Here is a 22288-nt window from a genome sequence, read left to right as displayed (position 1 = left end):
AATAGTTCACATTGCAGAAGTCAGATAATTCATGGTTAATTTTTAAAAAGAAAGAAAAAGGAATAACCTGTGACTTTAACATCTTTTGAGACTTTCAAAGAACAGTATAGGTCTGCTATACCTAAACTGGTATTTCTGTTCACTACTTTGACTTCTTTTTTTCTGCTGCAATCTCTCCATTCTGTGCCTCTTACCACAGAATCCTCCAAGAGGAAACAAAGCATCCTTAGCAGGCTGAAGTCCAACAAATGTCAGATTCTGAATAAAAGTACCTTGTGTCTCTATTTAACATTAGAGTGGATGGCTTTTTGACAGGTTTATAGCTGCTGAGTTCAATGGCCAGTCATGCAGGACAATTATGTTTAAGCTAATTTGATGAATCAACTTGATGTTCTCCCATGGTCCCTGTAGCCTTCATGAGCATATGTGCCCAATTTTCAATTTTCTGCTGGAGAAAAAAAAAATCTTTGAAATTTGGCTAATTCTATCACATCTGCAGGACCTCTCCAGTAGAAGATGCTCTTGCCTGGTTCCCAAGTGGGAAGAACAGATTGCTAACAGGATCAGGGCCATCCATCAGGCCCTTGGCTGGTTCTGGGATCGAGTTCCAGAGACCAGCAATTGCCTTGTGAGCTCTTGAATAATTTTGTGGTGAGGGAAGTAAAGAGTTCATCCTCAAAGCATTTGGGGATCAGACCCTGGGGAAAGATTATTTCTCATTGCTGGATTCAGTTTGATGGGGATTTGTGAGAACTGACGAGGAGGCGTGAAGATTTCCTGAGTTCCTTTTCCCCCATGGAGGTTCTGTTTTTTCCAACTCCCTGCTTCCCAGGAGGCCACAGTAGAGCAGTGGGTAGTGGGTGTGGTGTGGGAGGAGGAACGGGGCAGTCATCCTGCCTGCACCGTGACTCCATATTGTGCAACCCGGGCCAGTCCTCACTCCCACTGTAAGTTTCCTGGCCCTGCGAAATGTGGGTAATAGCTGTGCACACTTTATAAAGTTGGACTGGACCTAAATTCAGTCATGCTTGACATAACGACATTTCTTCAACGATCACATATGTGATAGTGGTCCTATAAGATAACGATAGGGTTGAAAAATTCCTACAACCTAGTGACATCCTAACCATGGAAACGCCATAGTGCTGTGAACCCCTGTGTGTCAAAAAGCTACTGAACTTCGCATCATGTAAGAGGACAGCACACACAACTGTGTGCCATACATACCACTTGATATTGATAGGAAATGGCTGGATCACCGGGTTATGTAGTTACTACACCTGACTCTTTATCATTACTTTAGAATATACTCTTCCCAGTAGCAATGAAAAAAGTTTACTGTAAAGCAGTCTGCTGTGTTATGCCGTGGCAGCTTCAGACTTTCATGTTTAGAACATCTACGGCCTAACCACGCCTTTGGGTTTCTGTAAGCTCATTCTGCGTAATGACCCAACAACAGGCTATGCATCTTTCCGAATGTTTGCCTGTGGTCGAGTGACGCCCGCCTGTACAGTAATGGAAAGTGACCAGCACCTGGTATGCAGTTTGATTTGGATACCAAAAAGCACTGACTGCAGACTACTGAATGGGGGTACTTTCCATGCCCAGGAAGTGAAGGTGCAATGATTAATGCAAGCAGATTAAGTAAATGGTATGATTCAAATTGACAGCTGATATTATTTTTTTTTCCAAACCCATTAGTAAGAAGGCTATTGCTCTATCAGATAGTAAAACCGATTTCCAAAATTGAGAATAGTCATTTTTTACAGCTGGGAGTTACTAATATGTGGAATAAGCTAAAAGCAGGTGACTTATTAAATCATAAACTGGGTTTGCTAGGTACTTGACTTAGTCATTCCATGCATGTTTACTGAGAGCCTCCTACTGCATGTAAGTGTGGATGTGTGCGGAATATTCTGGAAAGCATTAGCTCTCTCACTCACCACCTCTGTGGCGAGTCACTTACCCACTGCACCTCTGCACTGGTATCACTGCATTGACATAAACACAGGCTGCCTCCCCGTGTCCCTGTGAGGAGCAAGTGAGCCTGCAGACAAAGGGCCCTACCAGTGCCTGCAAAATCGATGGTGCTCAACAGTTTCTGTTTTATGCAGAGAATTTCCTCCACTGCCCTTCTGTATCCCAAAGCCACTTTTTGCATAGCAAAAGGGTGTCAGTGGAAGTGAGAGAGGCTAAGATATCTCTACTGTACAGTTTTGGCAAGGACATGGGACATTGGACATTCTTAGAATGAGCTCAATTTGCCATAATAATTCACTGTTTAGTAGTAAATCGGCACTTTGGAGGCAATGGATAGAAATGGCTAAGCCCATGGACTTTGCACAGAAAGTTAAATATCACCTGGTTTCTCTTTTATGAGAAACCCAAAATATAAATAATTTGAAGAGCAAAATAAACGATAGATGATAGGAAAGAAAGAGGTAGGTTATGTAGAGACAGGAAAGCATCTGGGGATGGGGCAATATGGGAAGGGGAAGAAAGATTAAGATGCGATATGCATATACATATACCAATTCCTCAAGGAGGATGTAATTATTATGTATTACCAACATACATAAAAAGGAAACTAAAAAATAAAGAACTCTTCACCGCTAAAAAATACGTGGACTTGCAAGTCAGGTACTCACCTAGGCTTGGGAATACTAGCAGGATACCCTAGGCTTTTAGGCTCATTTTCGTCATTTCCAAGCTGAATGTAATATCTGTGTTGGAGCGCTGTTGGCTCAGAACTGCTTGGAAATAAATTAGCTTTTATTATGGTTTTTGGAAAATGTTCCCTGTCTTATACAGACTGAAAATTGATTGATGCGGCAACTTCTTGGTGCCAGGCACTCATCCCTGCTGGAGATGAGGGGGAACAAGACAGGCAAGGGCCCCATCCTCAGGGAGTGGAAACTGATGGGTGAGACAGACAGGGACCATGGACAAATAGGACATTTCTAGATGCCATGGGGTAAAAAACAATGGCGTGGTTGTGCATGGATGGGTTATTTTAGAGAAGATCCAGAAAGGCTCTTTTGAAGCGAGAACGTGAAAGCGGGATCTCCAATGAGAAGAGCCAAGCATATGGAGATTTGAGGATAGAGACTTCTGAGCTAAGGGAACAGCAAGTGCAAAGGTCCTGGGATGGCAGCATTTGCTCCATAGTTCTTAGCACATTGCGAAGAAGGAAGAGAGTAGTCCATGATGAAAAGTTCAAGGTCCTGTAGGACTTTCTAGATCAGGATAAGGTATTTGGGGTTTATTCTGGTTTCCTTTTTAAGAGTGACTACCCCGGCAGCTGCGAAGACCATGGGGCTAGAAGAGGTAGATTAAGTAGCAGGAAGCCCAGGTAAGAGCCTGCTGTGCAGGGAGAGACAGTCATAGTTGAACACAGGGGGTGGCCACGGTGAGGGGACTCTGGAGGATTCTGGGCATGGGGTGAGAACCACAGGAAGGAGGCTGGGATGAGGCAGGGAGAGAATGTACCAGGATTCTCTCAGCCCGCAGGAAGCGCAGCCGTGGGGATCAGGATTTCTTGGTCCCTGGCGGCTCCCACTCTCCTCTGTGGTTTGCCATCTCCGTAGCAGTGAGGGCCTCTTTTCTCCTGTGAGACTGAGCTGGGTGTCAGGGACTGTGGCTCTGGCTCCCAGGAGACGAGAAATCAGCAGCCTTTCAAAGGAAAAAGACAAGCCCACAAACATTATTTTCTAGAGTGTGTTTTGTTTTTTCCAAGTTCAGTATTCACATGAGCCTCACGTAGTGTCAGAAAAGGTCTTACGGAAACTTCCTACAAAAACTTAAAGGACAAGAGAATCCAAACTTATCGATGTAAGGTATGAGACAGAAACCAGTAAACATAGCGGGTTAGCTGGAATATTATTTTCCTGTAAGAATGTAACAGGACGACAGTGTCCACTGATTTATTGATTCAGCACGTATTTGCCAATCACTTTCTCTAATGGGGTCAGGAAATGAGGCAGACGCCAATCCCTGCTCCCATGGAGCTGACAGTTCGGTGGGGAGGGTGGGCAGCAAGGACACTGTAAAATAAGGCAGAGCCCACTGGCTTCATAGCCCAGAGGTAGCTATTTGTGTACCAGCAAAGTGTAGCTGGCAGGCACATAAGGACCATTTTTATTTTACAAAGGAGAGAAGTACACACTGAGTCATCAGCATCAGGTATATAATTATTTAACATACTAGTGATCAACATATACATTTAAATGGTATTTGCTTAAATATAAACGCGTTTCTTGATCTTTAGGAAAGACATTTCATAAATAGTTTTTCAGTGCCATCTTATCAAACAAAATTTATTCCAACTCAATGAAGAATTTCACTCCCAGACAGGAGAAGAAGTGTCGAGCGCTCTGTTCTGGGCTGGGACACAAATGGAGTCTAAGTAAATGCACAGTGAATCTCCTCAGCTCGAGGCACATAGCCAAGGGTTCACAGGAGGCTCATGGCCGGTTCTCCTGTCAGGTGATTCTGTTTCCTTACCATGCTTTTTCTTTTCTCGATGTCCTGAACATTAATTAAACATCCACTTTGCACAAGATGTTACGATCTGAATAAGCAACCCATGTCCTGTGAATCTATCAGAAATGTGTAGTCATTTAAAAATGACTTTCAACTTTCACATCATAAGAGACAGAAAATTTACATTCTGAATATATAGTACTATGTACTTACAGATATGTGTGATATATATATATATATATATGAGAGAAGCAAAGAATATGTTTTAAGTGAGTAAAAATTCACTCAAGTTATACATTACATATACCATCAAATGTAGCATAGTGAGGTTGATTTTATTGCTTTATAGTACATCTATCAATACTATATCTTTACTGATAATATGTGTGTTATATAAATGTGTAATATATATTGCAAAAGCATATAATATATATTTGTACAAATGTATAACAACACATATTCACATGAACTATAAAATATTATATATGATTATGTCATATAATATATTATGTATGTGTGCTTGGATGAAAAGACATCTTTTTAGTGGGATCATATTGCTTATATTTGTATTCATTTTGCCTTTTTACTTAAAGTTTCATGACTATTATGTTCATCATTAAACATTCTCCTACACTTAATAGCTGCTGAGTAAGCCACCAATTAAATCTCTAATACTATAATTTATTAAATTGTAGTATTAATGTACTATAATTCTCCTAATATTGGACTTGTAAGTTGCATCTTTTTTCCCCTGGTTGGTTCCTGTTATGAGGTGCAGCTTGTTAGATGGTTAAGTATTATTTCCTTACACTGAACCCTGGGCTAGGTGGCCCTACTTCCTCCCCCACTCTTCCCACTTCTACCCCACCACTCAGGCCCACATCTCCCTACTGGGTCACTCAGTGTGTGCTGACAGGCCCAGGGCAGCGAGGGCTCAGCTTGTACAGGCAGAAAGGACTCATCTTTCCTGTCCCTAAGCCAGATTGTCCTGCACAAAGCATATTCCAGTGTGAGAAAGTAAACTCACTATGTCAGCTTGGTACTTTTAACCAGGAATCATGATTTGGAGCTCCATGTTCCCACAGTGTATTCTCTTGTGACTTAAAGGACTGGCTCATGGACCTAAGACTCCAAATAAAAATAAATTTTCTTGGAAGCTAAGTAACCCTTAAGGAAGAGAATTTTCTTTAGATCTTCAAATCATCCCCTAAGCATAACATTTTCTCATTAAGTTTTTTTTTTTTATGTCATCTGTTTTCTTTCCAGGCTTGGGGCTGTTGATCAGAAGTACTTTTAGGGACATGTTCCTATGGATTGTGACTTGCGTAATGACAGGGCATGAAGGGCCTGATCTGTCCAATTGTGTGAAAATGTGTCCAGGCTTTCAGAGGAAGCTTTCTATGAGTGAGGCCTTTTCCTTGCATAAAGCAAAATTCTCCTCTGGCTGCTGTGTTATGCACATGCCTGGGGGCTGGGTGCTGGGACATGCTGTTGCTTGGGCACCCACTCCCAGGAGGGCTTGTCTGTGGCCATCTGGTCCACCCTCCTTCCCCGCGTGACCTCCTGAGATGCAGCCAGGCTCGTGTCCCCAGCAGAGCAGAGCACAAGACGTGGCTTATTCGGGTTGCCTGTGCCCCTGCTCCAGCTGCTCCGGCAGGGCTAGAGTCCTGTAGGATCACCTTGGGGGAAGAACCAAGTCTGCCCTGCATGCGGAAGGAACATCAGAGAATTCCAAAGTTGCCTTTGAAACTCGCTTGACCTTTCCTGTTCATTTCTGGTCATTTCCATTAATAAGCCTTTGCTTTTGAGAAGCAGAAACTGAATGTCCCAGCCAACTTCTACCTTCTATCAAGTGTGAGGTTCTTTCCAGGGAGAGGATATAAAATGATTCCTCTCTGGGAATCTACTGGCTACCGAGTACTGTGCTAAGAGTTAGGTATTTATTATCTTCATTTTACAAGACATGAAAGAGAGCCTAAAACCCATGATGTCAAAATTCAAACTCCTTACTTCTGCTTTAAGAGTCTCCCCTGGTCTTACCTTCCCTCTGCCTGTCTTCCTCTCTTCCATCCCTTCCTCTGGTCACACTGACAGCTCTTAGGTATTCTAACAAAGCTCCTCCTCATCCCGAGACCTTTGCACTTATGACTCCTGCTATCCAGCATCCTCTTTCCTGGCCTACACATGGGGGAATGTGCTTTCTCACCATTTATAAGACATCTTCTCCACCTTATAATCTATCTTGATCACTCTAAGTAAATTTCTTACGGGGAGTAAAAGTTCTTCCTGGTACCAGTCACCCTTTCTTGCCACAGAGACCTTCCCATAACATAAGTGCACATGCTCGTCTTGTTCTGTTATCTATCTACATAGATATTCCTCAGCAGCAGAACAAGTGGGTTCCTGTTTCTCTCTCAATGTCATTTTGTCAACATCTGGCATAGAAGGTGATGGCTGAATGTGTGTTAAGCAACTGAATCAACTGAACAGATGTTTACAAAGTGCCTTCTATGTGTTTGGCACTATTCTGGGCACTGGTGGTACAGCACTGAAAAAAATGCCCCCTCTGGAAGGGAAAGACAGGTGCTAAGCAAAATAATGAGCAGACAACATTTCAGGGACGGATATGCACAGGTGGTAGTGTGAGGGTGAGTGGGCTGCTCGCAGGTAAGTTCCCTCTGGCCGGGTGGCATTTCTAGAGAACCCTGCATGAAGCAAAAGGCCAAGCACACAGATACCTGGGGGAAAATATTCCCAGAACAAGGAAGAGCAGCCGAAGCAAAGAGATTGGTTGGTTTGGAACAGCACAGATTGAGCACAGCCAGTGTGAGGGACTAAAGGCAGAGAGAGAAGGGAAGGACAGAGGGGAGGCATGGGAAAGGTGTAATGAAAATCTTACCCGGGGGACTTTGGAAGGGTTTAGGACAGGGGGTGGATGAGCAGGTAGGGTTCCCTAACTTGGAAATAGAGAAGTAGGACAGAACCTGGGCTGTCCGGTCCCCAGTTCGCTCCCCTGACCGTCCCCAGCTCCGTGCTGTCCCCTGGGTGTCTTCTCATCAAAGATGGCTCCCCTGTGCCATTGTAGCCTGCTTCTATGCCCAGAGCCCGGAGCTGATGGAGGGTGTTGTGTTCTCCCCATTGGGCACGTTGAGGTCCACTGTGGACCCTGGTCCCTGCTCAGGTGACAGAGCCGCGCTTCCGGCTGATCACAGAGCAGGCGGGTTGCATCAGCTCAGCCTCCCTCAAGTGGCAGCATTTGCTCACTCCCCAGACTTTGACACCCTGCAGCCTGGCAGAGTGCCAGGTGTGAGTAAATTGGGCCAGGGTTCCTGTTGTTGTTTCTGTTCACACAGCAGCTGCTTCCATTACCCTGCCATGAGCCTGACCCCCTGGTGTTGTCACTCCGCTCAGCGCTCCCTCTGATGCCGAGTGGAAAGGCATCGCTCCTCTCTGCAGTAAGCAAGGGCTCCTTCCAGTCTGCACCCTGCTTCCCTTCCTGTGTGCTGATTACCAGCTCTCGGACAGAACCTTCTGCATATTTCATTAGGAAGGACTTCAGTTTTGAGTGATTGGAAACTCAACTGGTTTAAATCAAAACAATGAATGCATAGGTCTGAACCCCCAAAAGGCCAAGGGTGCCCCAGCTCTGACCAAGTTGATCCAAGAGCTCTACAATGTCATCAGATTTTTGTCTTATTCTTTGCTTCACTGCTTTTTGTCTGGAAATCTCTACCCTCGGGACATATCAGGATAGCATACATCCCAACATCCCAATAACCAGGGACTGTTTAACATCTCTAGTGGACATCTTAGCACCCAGTGTCCTTGGCCCATATAGGTGCACATCCCCGGCCTGAATGCAGTCCCCTGGCCCAGGGAAAGCCAGTTCCCTGACACCTTCTGGCATCTTCCGGCTTCTGTTTGACCTTAGAGCCAACCAAGGAGTTGACTCCTGGGTCCTGCCAGGACCAACAACACCAGGGGGTAGGGGCGGTTTTGCAAGAAAGACTGGAGACCGGGAAGCTAAAAGAACAAGTGCCAGGTGCCACCCATCTTCTGAGTTACTCCCCAGGGAACCCCTCATATTCTGCAGATGAAGACGTGAGGCACTAACATTGTCGGCTACAAATATGCAGTTGGTAGTGGCTCCAGAAGCACTGGGTACATGTCTTTCTCTCCAAAAGCCACACCTGAGGGTCTTCTTACCCTTCAGGGAGAGTGAGGAGTGTTACCACAGGGACAAGAGGATCCTCGGAACCTACAGACTACAGCAGCCTTGCTGCAGGGCCTCGTTCTGCATTTCACTTTCTTTGATGCACTTTAGGTGAAGCTGGAAACCTTTCTTCCAGGTAATCTGATTACAGTGCTCAGTCACTCCCAGCAAGAACAGAGAATTCTGAAATTACAGGGAGGAAACAGGCATTGCAGCAAAGTGAGGGGAAATCCATATGCATAGTATCCTCTGACATAAATGTGTGGGGGCATCATTTAAAAGCATGTATATTCATATCCTCTATGTATATAAATATGCGTGTTTATCCTTCCATAGGACTCATAAACATCAAGTGACTCAAATATTAAGTATGATCTGCTTGGTGAGGAAAAATATTTTTTCTCAATCATGTTCGTTTTATAACCATCTGAAGTTCATCTCTGTAGAGATCAGTAAAGCATCCGGCAACACACTGGCCTTAAATTGTTAGATCGTGCATTTTGGTTTTACTACCCTCCTACTCTATGAATTTTTATTATTAATACAAACAAATAGTTTCAGCATGGTAGGCATATACAATTCATTATTGTTATGTTTTTATATATAATCTTAATAAATTCTGACAACAATACTTTGAAAGGAGCCCTGCTATTATTATTATTATTATTATTATTATTATATTGATAATATAGTGAAGATTAAATAAGTTGCCTGATGAAACATGCAGAACAAGGGAAATGATGGAGTTGTCCTCAAACTTGGGTCATTTTTGCTTTATGGCAGAGTTTCTCAGTCTCAGAACAATGCACAAAAATGTGTCATTTGTTAATTACTACACTAGTAGGAAAGCTAAGAAGGGAAAACCTGGAGCTCCCTGTCTCTGCAGCCCCAAGAAAGCTAAAACATTTACTGAAAGATTTACTGAAATCCATCATTCTTATAGACACATATCTTTTCATGCTGTCATTTCACTAGAAATGATGATAAAAATGCTCAACGATATAAATATAAAAATATTCAATATGGTATTATTGATAGTAGGGAAAGTTGGAAATACTTAAGTGCTCATCAGCAAGAAATCATTTCAGTAAATTAGAGTACCTGAATCCAGTGGATATTGTGCGACCATTATGTTTAAAAGTATGCAGAGCTTAAACATATGCAACAGTAAATAGATGTATTAAAAATTTTCAAGAGTTGTCAAAGAATAACATGATCCTAATTTTATGGGGAAAAGTGTGTGTGTGTGTGTGTGTGTGTCTGTGTGTGTGTATGGAGGTGGAATAAAATGAGCATGTATGTATCTGATTATACATAGGAAGTTGCTGAGGAGGTACAAACTGAACTGAGAATAGTGGTGGATGGGGGGTAAGCTTTTGTTCTGGGAAACAAGTGTTCTGTTGTACATTAGTCTATGTACCTACACCATTCTCAGTGGGGGTGGTTTTGTCAGAGGATTTTGGCAGTGTCCGGGTACATTTTGGATTGCCTTGATTGGGTGTGAAGGGATGCTTCTGGCATGTACTAGATAAAATCAAAACCAGCCAACACTGCTAAACATCCTCCATTGCCCAGGACAACCCCGCAACAGAACTGTCCTGCCTAAAATTTGAATAATGTCAAGATTGAGAAACTATTTTGTACCCTTATTGGGGATTTGAGTTTGTCACAATAAGCATTTGGGTTTTTTGTTTTGTGTTGTGTTGTTTTTTTATACCGGGGATTGAACTCGGGCCCTTGCTGTTGCGCAGAAGGCGGCGAAACCACTGAGCTAAATCCCCAGCCTACAATAAGCATTTGTTAATCATAGACTTCAAAAAAAAAATTGTGAAACAGTCTCAGTTCCTATACTTGAATAGAAACATTGTTGCTGATCCCTAAAAAGATTACAACTTCTTAACCTCAATAGTTTTGCCATATGGACATACTACACTATTCCTTCATTAGCAGAACAATTTTTCTTTATTTAAATGTAGCATTTCTATCTGTCTTCCAAAAGAACTTGCAATCACCTTTAAACTAGGCAATCCAATGCTATTTGTAGCATTTCACAGATTAAAAAATAGATACCTAGAGAAAACTCATAATTTACACCAAGCGATTTAAGCTAGAACCTTCATAAACAAATTTAATAGTCTTTGGGGATATTAAATTTCACAATCTGAAACTTCTGTGTTTTGCCTGAAAAGGAAGGAAAAATATTGTTTTGTATTCTCCATTCTTCAATTGGGATAAGAAGCAAATTTTCTAGGGGAGCCACCGTTCTCTGTGACAGAGTTCGCGCCCCACCATTTCTGCCTCCACCTGGACCCTAACATTTCAGCTTGTAGATGACACCTCTCCTCCATCATTTCCTGTCCTGCAGGGTAACCCAGGTGTGTCTCTGTCACCCATCAACATCTAGGTGCAAAGATGACCCTTACTGCCTCCAAGTGAGGCTTAGAACGAGGAGGACACACGGGCTGTAAAATCTTCTGTGGTCCACCTGAGACTCACGGCTCTCATTTCTGGAGACACCAGCTGTGGCCGTCATCCTGTCACTGGCTGCAGGACAGACGGGAGCTGCTGGCCCAGAGACCAAAGCTTCAGTTCCCCACCCAAGTGGCCCCTTTCTCAAGTACAAGATGCAGAGGCCTTGGAGCCCCTGATCCTTAAGGGTGCAGACGAGATGCTCGTGTGGTTTTTCTCAATTTCGTTCCTAAAACTTAATTCCTGTACTTTCAGGATGGGGTCGGTTATGCTATGGTAATGGGTAATCCCCAAATCTCTAGAGCTAAAAGCGCCAACAGCTTATTTCTCACTCCCACTGCAAGCCCACTACAGCTCAGCCCTGTGTCTCCAATCAGGGACTCAACAGCCATTGCCAGGAGTACCCTTGGCCTGTCCCTGCAGGAAGGGAGGCACAGCAGAATCCACCCTGAGTCCCAAGTGATGCCTCTCACTTACCATCATATTTCTGTGGCCTTTTCCAAAGGAAGCTGAAAGAGCATCAACCTCAAGCCTGCCAAGGGCCTGGACAGAGAAGAGACCCAGGATAGTTGTGAATGACTCTCGCAATTTCTTCTCAGTAGGAGTTGGAGTAAAAGCCATGGGCCATCCTGAACTCCTGGCTCCTTCTGAGAAACAGGATTTTGCAAGGACAGGGGGCCGCCTGATTGTGCAGAGGAAAGGAGCCCTAAGAACAGCTACTCCACTCAGTGGGGGCCCAGTTCACAGCCCTTTCTCCACCTTCCCGCCACTGCACCAAGGAGGCAGCTTGATCTCTGCAGGAATCTGAAGTGAAGTCCAGTCTAGCTTCACAAATCAGCCATGCAGCCAGACACTCTGGCTCCAACTTTGGGAGTCCCCCTTCCTGCTAGGGCAACTGGATTTCCAGACCTCACCTCCCTTACTTGCAAAGAGGAATGAGAAGCTGGGTGTGGTGGTGCACCCCTGTAACCCCAGCACTCTGAGAGGCTGAGGCAGGAGGATAACAAGTTTGAGCTTAGCCTGGGCAACTTAGTGACTTAGTGAGACTATGACTCCAAATAAAAAATTAAAAAGTAAAAAAGCAAAAGGCTGGGGGTGAAGCTCAGTGCAAAGTGCAAACACCCTAGGTTCAATCCCCAATATGAAAGAAAGACAGAGAGGAAGAAGGAAAGAAAGAAAGAAAGAAAGAGAGAGAGAGAGAGAGAGAGAAAGAAAGAAAGAAAGAGAGAGAGAAAGAAAGAAAGGAAGGAAGGAAAAAAGGAAGGGCTGAGAGGGAGAGAGAGAGAAAGAAAGAAAGAGAAAGAAAGAAAGAAAGAAAGAAAGAAAGAAAGAAAGAAAGAAAGAAAGAAAGAAAGAAAGAAAGAAAGAAAGAAAGAAAGGACAAAATCCATTTAAGGCGCTTAATTTGGTGCCCAGTGTGGAGTTAACACAACTGCTAGCTCAGGGTCCTCTTTCCCGAGAGCAGCCCTGCCTTCCCTGTTAAGGTCCTTGAGGCTTGGGGTGACAGGTAAGCGCTGCTGGTGGACAGTCCCAACCAGCTCTCCTCTGGCCTCAGTGTCTGTTTCCTGTCTTGCAAATCCAAAGGGTCGGACCAGAAGCTTGCAGAGGGTTTTTTTTTCCCCAGTTCTGACATTCTGTGATCCCAAGACCCAAGGAGGCCCCAGATTCCTTCTTGAGCTTTCAAAGCATTCCCCGTGTGGCTCGAGGCTGGGTCTGGAGAGTGTATCTGTCAAGGGGGCTGCAGGCAGGGGGGAGACCCAGAGCCAAACTATGAGGCAAGCATGGGAGCAGCCCTAACCGCAAGCTCTGGCCTTGAACCCAGGGGGAGCAGGAACAAGAGCCAGCGATTTCCCAGGAAGTGATGTTCTAGACCCTTCTGTGGCCTTGAGACCTCCACTGCCAGCTTCACCTGCTGTTTGGACGGCTCTTTTCTCCCATGGCACTAGGCGAGCAGAAGGACCCCAACTCATGCCAAATGCCAGGGATTATTTACCGTACAGGCTGCCTCTTCTTGAGCAGCACAGTGTGATGACACAGACTTTATCACCCTGAGCTGACGTCTGCCCCAGTAACCAGACAGTGAAAACAGTGGCTAGAGCTTCTTGCAGTGAACGCGGTGGAAACAAACTGTTAATTACCCAGAAAATCCTCTTCGTAAATTCGTTTAGATTTCTGCAAATGAGTTGGCATTTGATTTGTTTAAAGCCCCGGAGCGGAGGCCGAGAGGAGAACAGGCCCTGGCTGGGAGTTCCACTGCTAGCGGCCAGCTTCGGCTCCCTTGCAGCCCCATGACCGGTTTAGGTTCAGGGTCCTCTCAACAACCCCTGGTCTGCAGTGTCCTGTGGCCTTGGGAAGGGTGACTGGTGAGGCACATTCTGAGGACTTCTCCCAGGGCCCGGCACACTGGCCCTCAGTGGACATCTAAGCAGCATCGCTCCATGGAGACTTTCTCCTGAATTATCTCTGCAAACCACCACAGGAGAGGGCGCGGGCTCAAGGTATATTTTAAAAATCAAAATATTTATGAGAAGCCTCCAAAGTTTTTAGATGCTCACATTTAACTGTGTGCCTGTTTAGCTCCAGTTAAAAGGACTCCTTCTCTTTATATTCTGAAAAATAGCCTGACTTTAATAAAGTAGAAACTTGTTTTTCTCTTACATACAAGTCAAGCCAGGAAGGCACTCCTTGGTGTTGGGGTCCCCAGCACCATGCTCTGCCACTATAATATGAGATTTTCTTCTTATGGACCATGATGGCTGCTCTAGATCCTACCATCCCATGCACGTTCCAGTCAACAGAAAAAGAAGATAGGTGGAGGGCATGCTCATCTCTTTAAAGTCTACATTTGGAGATTGCATAATAACCTCTGCACATTCCATTGTCTATCTGTTGCACCAACACATGGCTACATGTGTCTGACTGAGGCTGGGAAATGTAGACTCAATTCTATGCGGCCAAATACTCAACTAAGAATCTGGAGCTCTCTCACTAGAAGAAAAGAAGAAACAAAGTCACAATAAAAATTTTTTTGAAATCTGAAAAAACGCAGTGACAATGAAGCCAAACAGATCTGTGGGCCTTTTTAGAGCAATAAGAACTACTCTTTATTCTGTGGCTGTGTCGTTGTAATAAAATGTCCTTTATATGAAAATTCTGATCGGCGTCCACATCAGGATAAGCAGTCTGGGCCTGAAGGTCCTGATCCCTCTCTGACTCTGCTGGTGGCACAGCCCAGCCTGAGTGAGAGGCAGACTCCAACGTAAGGCAGCTTTCATCTGCAGAGGGAGCGGAGCGGAGGGTGGAGGGGCGGACGCTGGGCCTGAGGCTGCGTGTGCAAAGGGCCTGAGTGGGGATTCTGTCTCGGGCCTGTCTGAGGCCAGTGCCCTTGGCTCTGCTCTGTGCTTGGGGACAGCTGGCACCAACATTGCAACTGGGACCCAGAGCCCAGGCTGGGGGGTGCAGAGCAAGCCTTCAACCTACACTTTCTGAGCTGGGCCCTTCTCACTCTACTTTGATCTTTGTTTTCTTAAGTACAAGTTCCTCCACCTACTTATAGTTTAAAAAGAAGAAAGAGAGAAAGAGCCAAATAATGACTCCGTGGCCAGAACTGCTTTTCTTCAAAATCATGAATAATTGCCTTCCTGCTCTATGGAGGAAGGCATTCCCCTCTCATCTCTTGCCCGGGACTTGGCAATGTCCCTCCCATCCCCCCTCACTCATCTTCCTTCAGCGTATGCGACCCATATCATCCATCAGCCATTATCCTGCCTCTGATCAGGGTGGGGTGGAAAGACTCCCTAACCCTTCAGCACCTACCACCAGCCCTTTGATTTGCCAGGCACAGGCAGGAGGGAAGTTTCCAGGGAATGACCTCAGACTCTCAGCATCAGGCACAAAGGGAGAACCCAAATTGGGCTCTTTGCAAACAGCCACCTCCCAGCCCCCTGCTTGGGCGGTGGGGGGGACTGCTTACCCCTTTGCATGGTGCTTCGTGAGCTGGGGTTTCAACAGCTGCTGCCCTACAGAGCCACCTGCAGGGCTGCGCATGCTCCACGCAGCACACCCTGCATCGCAAGATGGTCCAGGACAAACATCCTTTCTTTCTTTTTCCAAAATGTAGTAGGTCAGAAATTCACCCAGATGGCTGCAAACTAGGCAGTTTTCGAATCCTCTGTCCTACTGACATTTGGGGGCAGATCGTTCTATGTAGTGGGGCTCCCTGTGCATTGGAGGGTGTGGGCAGCATCCCTGGCCACTACACACCAGCAGCACTGTGCACACTCGCCAGTTGTGTCCACTGAAGTGGCCCTGATGATGTCACACATCCCCCGGGGGCAGAGCAATGCCAGTGAAGGCCCACTGCTCTGGTGCCACAAGTCCAGTTCTGGAGGGCACAGTGAGACCCAGGGGTGCTCTACCAACTGAAGGAGCTCCTGGCCCTACTATGCGTTGTGACACTACCTCCCTGAGACTCAATTTCCATATCAATAAATTGACCAGAATGACGAGGTCCACTACATGGGCTTCTTGGATATGCTCACGTCCTGTTGCAAAGTGTGTAGAGCGGCCCAGGGTGCTGCAAATGAGAAGGAAAGTGTCTTTGTTGAATCATGCGTGTTGCTATCCAGCAAACAAAGCATCTACGAGGCCCCTGAAGCCTGAACCCTGCCCTTGATTCCAGCTTTGTGCCCTGGCATCGCCCAACTTCTGGTTCCCCACCAAAAGCGTTCTTTGGAGCAATGGTAGCTAGGTTTAGTCTCCTGCTTTTGGTAGATTTAGTTGTCTTAGCACAGTTGGCATCATGCTGTCACTGTCACTATCTGATGAGCCTGCACAGAAAGACACTCTCCTTTCTCAAGGGCAAGCTCTGTGTCTTACCCCTCAGTAAAGCACCTGATACATCAGGCAAGATGATGGCAGCTAAGATGCTTGGTTTTCCAAGTTTTCTCCTGCTTATGTTCATTCACTCCCCAGCTCAGCCCTTGATCCCGAGTAAACCAGGAAGCCTTGCTCTCAGGAGCTTAGCATCTGGTTGGGGGCACAGCAGGTCACTGTGCCGTGTCTGAAGCAGGGGGAGACAAGGGGCTGGTCCAGGGAGCTCCTGTTTAGCAGGGGCTGAGGAGGGGTCTTCGACAAAGCAGCCTCAGGAGAGAGCTGAAGGAGCTGAGTGTTAAGTTCAAAGGGTCTTCATGGAGACACAGGGATGTCTCTTCAATGGTGGCTGTCGGTGGGCTGCCTGCAAGCTCCAGAGTGTTTCCAGAGAAGAGCTGAGGCTTGGGAATTGTGGCTATCAGGATGCTCCAGAATCTTCCCCAAATCCATATCCCCAGGATGTTAGGAGTCACCTGAAGAGAAAACACTGGGGGAAGTGTTTGTCGTCTTGACAGCAGGTCCTCAGAGATATGAGTGGAGCAATACACAGTGGGAATTTCCATGCGGGAACTGGTGAATTCCATATTTCCCTATCTTATTTTGAAGTCAGAACCCCTTAATCCAGGAATGTATTGTAGGCATTGTGTTCAGAGGAACCTGCTCTGGACTGTACCAAAATTAAGGAAATATTATTACCGTATTATTATGAATTGAACAAAAAAGACAAAACAAAACAGGTGTTTCTAGTGGCATTGCAGAAGAGCCTTATGAGTATTCAGGATCTTCGATTAAAGGTCACAGTACCAAGTAGTCGTCTTCACTTATTTACAACTATTTCTTGGCTGTATTGGTTTGTTTAACTTACTGGGGTCCTCATAGACTTAGCTGAGTGGCAAAATATTGGGTACAACAAGCTACTAATTGCTGAGACCAAGTTGACTTTCACTCCCAACTAAACAGTGCCAAGGTTTGTGGGAGATTTAGCCCAGGGAAGATCTGAAAGTCGTTCTGCACCTTTGAAAAAGAGCCACAGAAGTGGACAGTGTCCACAACGTGGGCTCTGAGTACACAAGGCTGGACCCACACAAAAGCCTTAAGTTCTGGATGAGTCTCACCCATGTCACTTCTGAAACGGGCCTCGGCCGATAGGACACCTTTTCTTTTTGGAGACAGGGTCAAGCTAAGTCTAAACTGCCCAGGTGGGGGTCGAACTTGTAATACTTCTGCCTCAGCCTCCCAGAGTGCTGGGATTATGGGCATGCACCACCACACAGTACTCAGGGGATCATTTTTCTCTGAACAAAAGATACGAAGAAACCACAGAAGGCCTTGGCAGGAGAAGGAAACAATTGTAGGTGGATCTGAAAACTGAATTTGCTGCTGCTTCATTTAGATAATACACTATTACATTTTATTCTTTTATTTTTAATGAAAGCAAAACACATGTAACAAAATGTAACATCTCTAACAATTCTAAGTGTACAGTCCAGAAGTGTTAGGTGTATTCACACTGTTCCTTTCATCGTACAAAACTGAAACTCTATGGCCTCACCCGACCACCATTCCACTTCCTATCTCCATGACCTTGACTGGCAGGAGCAGCATCTCAGTGGTATCAGGTAGAACTCGCCTTCCTGGGAGTGGCTATTTCACTGAGCTTTTTGCCCTCCAGGTTCATCCATGTTGCAGCATGTCAGATTTGCCTTCCTTTTTAATGCTTATTTAACTCCATCTTTTGCATAGACCACCTTTTGTTCATCCACTCATCTGTGGATGAACACGCGGGCTGTTTCCACTTCTTGGCTATTGTCAATAATGTCACTATGAACATGAGTGTACAAATAATCTCTTTGAGAGTCTGCTTTCAATTCTTTTGGATGCATACCCTGCACTGGGATTGTGCCTGTTGTAGTTCTTAAAAAGGTACATCAACAGATGAGTGGATAAAGGAAACATAGTACATGTACACTATGGAATACTACTCAGCCATAAAGAAAGATTTGTGTCATGTGTAGGTAACTGAATGCACCTTGAGACCATAATGCTATGTGGAAATAAAATCAGACACAGAAGGTGAAATATCATCTGATTTATTTTATATAAGAAACCCAAAGTATAAATAATTTGAAGAGCAAAATTTTAAAAATGATAAGAAACCAGGAGATAGACTTTGTGGGTATAGGAAGGGGACTCGATGAGGGATACGAGAGGAGGAGTAGTCAAAGGGGATCAAAATTCTGAAAAGGATCAAAATACAGAAAGTGTCTACACCAATTCTCCACAATAAATGTATTTTTTTGTGTCACAAATATATATTAATAAAAAAGGAAAAATAATGTTATGGCTTGTGTCTGGATGTTCCCCCAAAGCCTCATGCAGCCATAACGGAGGCTTTTCAGAGGTGGCTGGATCTGGAGTGTGTGGTGCGGGAATCAAGTGTGTGTGATTCCTAATTCAGTCCAGCGGTTGGTTTGCAATATTCTGGCTAGGATTAAGGGCGTGAGTGCTACACCCACCATAGGGCGGTAGCCTGCATAAAATATAAGGGTCAGAAGAGGGCTAATGTGCTCTCACCTGCCTGCCTGCCATGGACTGTTTCTCCTCTGTGATGCCCTTGGGCCATGCCATCTGCCTTGGAGTCACCCCACAATGTGTTGAAACCGCTACAAACTGTGAACTAAGTAAACCTTTCTTCCTTTAACTTGTGGGTGTTGGATATTTTGTCTCAGTGAAGAGAAAAAGTAACTAAGGCAAATAACATAGTTCTATTCAGATATAACTCTCATACTGATGTAGCGGGGGGGAGTGTAACTCCCAACCTGCTAGATGTCAGATACACCAAGTTTGTGTTTCCTGAAGTTGAAGAATGAATTCTGAGGAACAATGAAGCTAAAGAGTAGGAAAATTTATTGAGAAATAGGAATGGGGAATAGAAATAGCTCCTGAGACACAGCGGCGGGGTGGGGGGGTGTCCCAAATGAATTGTCAATGAGCCCACTTCTCTGACCAAGTTTTATAGAGCAAAATCACAAGGTGGGTACAATGTGGATCAAAACTATGATCAACCAATAAGATTATACATATAGCCACTTGGATATTATTGATCCAATACTAGTGAGGGTATATGGATGACATCATTAACCTTTGTTGATCATCTATAGTCTTTAGTCTTAGTCTTAATAGTCAGTCTTAGTGAGTGAGAGGAGATAGCCTACACCTAGTGAGATAATGGTTTATTTATACAGGAGATCTCAAAAGCGTGGTACCAGTAATCTCAAGCTTCCATTTATCCCTAGGGAAGTATGTAAATCTGGCCACTGTGACTTTAATCTTCTTCAGATCCGCCTCCAGCCACAGTTCCATGAGTTCTCATCTTCTGCCCTGGCTCCCTCCAGGGCCTAGCCCAGTCTGACTGTCCTTATAATATTTTTACCTAATTTAGCTGCCTATACTAATACCATAAAACCACCTTTCAAAGTATAAAATGCAGCATTGTTTGCTTTAGTATAGTCACAGTGTTGTGCAACCATCGCTACAATTTAATTTTAAAACACTTCCATCACCCTCAAAGAAATTTCACGCCCCTTACCAGTCACTCCCTATTCCTCCCGCCCTGCAGCCCCTAGCAACCACTTATCTGTTGTCTCTATAGATTGGCCTAATTTGGGAACTTCATATAAATGGAATCTTACAACACACGGTCCTTTACACCTTGCTTCTTTTAATCACCATGATGTTTTCAAGGTTTATCCCTGTTGTAGCAGGTACTGGTGCTTCCTTCCTCTTCATTGTCCAATAATATTCCACTGGATAGATAACACCACGCTCCTTTTATCCATTTGTTTGATGGTTAGCTGGTGGACCTTTGGATTGCTTCCAATCTCTTTTATATTCAGCCTTGTGACTGTGAATCTCGAGCCTCATGGCATTCAGAATGTCTGCTTTCACTGTCACCTGTACCCAGCTTTCAGGAACAAGCAGACTCCTCTGTGTAAATGCAGCCCCGAAACCCGGCTTAGGTGGCAGAATCCAAATTCATTCCCCACTAATCTTATTCCCCAAAACAAAAAGGAAGAAAAAGAAAATTGCTTCCACTAGCCTAAAAGCTATATATGTATGCATATGTATGCATACACATTTTCTTCCTTTTTTATTTCTAATGAAATAGACTTGTACTCTTTAGGGAAATCAATAGGAGGGGTAACAACTGATTATACTATGAGAAAGGAAATTTTGAAAGACTTTGAAAATAGTGCATACATAAAACATTTTTGAACTACCTGCAAATGCAGAAATTATACCTTAGTAGGAGAGATGTGTGCCAAAGTAAAAGGCAGCTCAGGCCTCTGCATCTCAGTGTGAGTGCCATTTGCTCACTCGGTGTTTGTGAAAGCCATTGCTCCTGTCCTGTGTTGTCCGGTGTGAGGTCTCCCGTGCCATGGGAGGATGCGGCTGTTCCAAGTCATGGCCATGCCCCAGCTGAGCTCAGCATGTTTATACATCACGGTTCTTGGCCACGGTCATACCATTTGGATTCTACTGAATGCCAGGTTACAGGGTCCACAGGGGCTTGGACAACATATCTCCTTGCTTCAGACATTGAAAAGAGTCTAAAGTCAGGTCTGGAGTGAATGGAGCAGGAAGTAGCCCAGCTGTGTCCAAAGGCTCTGCCTTGTGAGCAATTAGCTCATAGCATGAGCAACCTGACACACCTCCAACTTAGTTACAAAGAAAGTAGAGAAACTTGTCATTTGTTTGATCATCAGCATGGTGTAAGAATTCGCCTGTCACTTATTTAGGATAATGGCTGAATTTTTCAGTTTTCAATTGATGCTTGGCAGTTCCGATGTGTTAGATTGCTCTCAAACAACTGAAGGAAATCCACACATCCTATCCATTGTCAAGCTCATTTAGCAGATTATTCTAAGACTAAAGTAAGGGAAGATAGCTTGTGCTATGAATCTCTTAAGAAAATATTACAGCCTGTGAACAAAAGCAAATCCACAGAACTTTAAAATGTCAGCACTGAAAGAGAACTTAGAAATCCTTCAGCTAAAGCATTTGAAAACTCAGATGCTCACAGAGTCCAGACAGGTAGCAAAAAAAATCCAATCAAACAAACAAAATTGTCTGAGGGAGGCAGACTGGTCCACTGTGAAGGCCTCAGAAGGGTCCCAGCCAGATCACCCAATGGTGTGAAAAGGTAGTTAAGTTCTGCTGGTTAATAGGGATGTCAAAAAAAAGGCTGTCACTTTCCTGTCTGATGTCCTCTTCCTTCACATTTTCCCTTACGTTGGGTGTTAGATGGCATTGGAGCCACCTCAGAAATTGTGTGTTCATAGACTGTCGGCATTTTTTATTTCCAGTTTCTCCTGTTCATAATTTTGCATTGTTTTTCTTAAAGAAATGCCTTTCCCAGGTTCTGAGAGCTTCAGGCTGCATCAAAGGAGCAGGCTAGGTGGGCACCGAGTTGATGGTTCACAGGCAAGCAGAGGAGGCAGTTTTCCATAGTGCCCAGTGACTAGTGTCTCATCGTTTAAGGGACAAACAGCCCTCTCTGGGCAAACACAGCCCAGAATCCAGATTTTTGTCAAATCTTCTGCTTCCAAAACCTTGATAACTAACAACATGAAACTAATTTAAGGCCAAATTTGACCTCTAGGTTAAATTTTCACCCTCAGGCTAAATCCATCCCTTGCTATTGATAACAGAAAAGGTAAGTAAACTGGTATAAAAATAATGGAAACATATTCATCTCCCAATGGTTTTATATTAAAATCCTCAACCTAGCTTTTAAAAATCAATCAACTAATTTTGCCTGAGATCCAAGTGTGGATTTTAAGTACGTTTGAGTTTGCCCAAATTCAGTTCTTAATCAATGATGACCAGAGCAGCCTAAATCCAGATTAAAGGTTGGGAGACTGAGACAGACATGAAATGACGCCTCACTGTGTCAAGGTGCTGAAGATAATTCAGTGAAATTTGCAGTAATTCTGACATGGTGTTCCGCATCCTTGTTAAATGAAAGGCCTACCGTGCCATGAGGTTCATGTTTATGGGCATAGTACCTGTCCTGCTGTTAGCTGGAGTTCTGCACAAACTTTGGGTGATTGTATGGCTTGGAGGTAAAGAAATAGCTTCTCTTCTTATTCCTTCTCCCTGGGAGGCTTCCATTCTCTCCACTTCCTTGAGCACTTTCTCATCTGGCATTCCCAGGCCTCTTCTCATGACTGAGGTGTCAACTGACATGTT

The 22288-nt window shown here is 44.5% G+C and overlaps 1 protein-coding gene across 6 annotated transcripts in view; it reads left to right on the top strand.

Moving 5' to 3' along the window:
* The window catches only part of Tshz2 (teashirt zinc finger homeobox 2), a 433036-nt gene that overhangs the window by 53938 nt on the left and 356810 nt on the right, over window positions 1–22288 (top strand). The gene's annotated exons all lie outside the window — the stretch shown is intronic.

Source organism: Heterocephalus glaber, unplaced genomic scaffold, assembly GCF_053883595.1.
Source record: "Heterocephalus glaber isolate CG9 unplaced genomic scaffold, H.glaber_assembly_v1.0 deba00001673, whole genome shotgun sequence".
In the NCBI taxonomy this organism is placed as follows: Eukaryota; Metazoa; Chordata; class Mammalia; order Rodentia; family Bathyergidae; genus Heterocephalus; species Heterocephalus glaber.
Note: the sequence above shows the minus strand (reverse complement) of the source record. Positions and strands in the feature narration are given on the sequence as shown.